The sequence below is a fragment of the Piliocolobus tephrosceles genome, chromosome 10 (genome assembly GCF_002776525.5).
Source record: "Piliocolobus tephrosceles isolate RC106 chromosome 10, ASM277652v3, whole genome shotgun sequence".
Classification (NCBI taxonomy): domain Eukaryota; kingdom Metazoa; phylum Chordata; class Mammalia; order Primates; family Cercopithecidae; genus Piliocolobus; species Piliocolobus tephrosceles.
Genome location: NC_045443.1, coordinates 31,074,000 through 31,076,000, shown reverse-complemented (window position 1 = coordinate 31,076,000; position 2,001 = coordinate 31,074,000).

Genomic DNA, 2,001 nt, shown 5'->3' with positions numbered 1-2,001 from the left:
GCAACATAAGGAGACCTCATCTCTACTAAAAATAAAAATAATAGCTTGGTGTGGTGATACACACCTGTAGTCCCAGCTACTTGAGCGACTGGGGTGGGAAGATTCAAGAGACTACGGTAAGCTGTGATCGCACCACTGCACTATAACCGGGGTGACAGAGCAAGGCCCTGTCTCAGAAGAAGAAGGAGAAGGAGAAGGAGAAGAAAACAAAATGTTAAAAGGAATTTAGAATGTAGAGGTCTAGCCATAATAATTTTATACTATAACCATAGAGGATACTAACATGGTTGGGGGTGTGTGGAGAGACTTTATTCTCTGACTGTAATGCCATAAAATTAGTAATTACTAATGAAGAAATAGCTTTAAAAAACCCTACCTGCCTGAAAAGAATCCCTATTTAAAGAGACACACACATAGGAAAATACAAAATAGTGATGAACAATAATGAAAGCACAATGGGTTGAAATTTGAGAGACATAGCTTAGAATAATACATTTATTACCCAACAAGAAAGGCTGAAAACAAACTAGCCAAGCATTCAATTCAGGCATTTAGAAAAAGAGCAGTAGAGTTACATGATGCAAATAATATAAAATGAAAAAAAAAAAAACATGAGGACATAAATTAATGAAACAGAGAATAGTAATGACAGAGATAATTCACAAAACTAAAAGCTTGTTCTCTGAAAAACAAACCTCTGGCAAAAATGAGCAAGAATAGATGACATGCAAACAAAATGAAGGATTCAAAATGGGAAATATTTGCTTAAGTAATTGATAAATATCAAAAGAATACTGTGATCTAGAAAGCAAAAATTTTGAAAACCTACATACAATTTTCAGTTGGATGAAATTTTGAGTCAGATGTATTATTATTTCTAAACATATTACACAAAAATAAAAAGAAATGTTATAGCCACTAAAGGAATTAAAGAGTAATCAAAACCATGTCCTATCCTCCCTTTTTTTAAAGCCCATATCCACACAGTTTTACAGGCTGGTTTCATCAAACTTTAAAGGAATCAAGATTCCCTATCTTATACAAGCTGTTTCAGAAAACAGAAAAAGGGAAAACTCTGTCTGACTTATTTTTATAATGCTAGTATATTCTTGATTCCAAAATCAGATAAGGACAGTAAAATAAAATTATAATCTATTTCATTTGGATTTCCTAATTAAATATTAACTCACTAAATCCAATAATGTATTTAATAATGTATAATGGAAAGTAGATTTACTCCGGAAATGCAAAGATCACTCAAAATTGTAAAATCTACCAAAGTAAGTTGCCATAAACGGAAATAAAAGCTTTTGTAAAATTTGATGAAGTCTATATACCAAGATTTTACTGTTAATATATATATTAATAGACAAAATATTAATTAATTTGAGAGCTGGAAAAAGACGAAGTACTTCTGAAACATCGTTACTTTTCAATGTACTACTAGAGATCCTGGCCAATGCAATAATACATGAAAAAAAAAAAAAAACGAAGACTAAAGGTAGAGAGAAAAGGGACAAAAAGTCATTTGCAGACACAGAAATCCAACAGAATCAAGAGACAAACCACTAGAACTAATGAGATGTCAACAAATTTGTTGGATACAAAGCCAACTTACAAAAATCAATAGTATTTTTTTTAAACTAACCAGCATATAGAATAGGAAAAAAATACTATTTTCAGAGGCGAAAAAAAATTGTAAAGTACCTAGGAAAGTGTCCAACAAAGAATGTGCAAGTTCTTTAAGGACAAAAATTTTAAACTCTGTTAAAGATTATAAGACTCAAACAGAGAGGTAGAGTGTGTATATAATGTAATTCTAAAAATATAAGTTCTCCACAAATTAATCCATAAATTCAATAAAAATTCAATAAGAATTAAGGTAAAATTTTGGCACTGGCATAGCAAAGTGATTCTAAAATGTGTGAAATAATAAATTTCAAAAAAGAAAAAACATTCACCCTAACATCTGCTGTAGACATCCTACAAACTCCACACAAA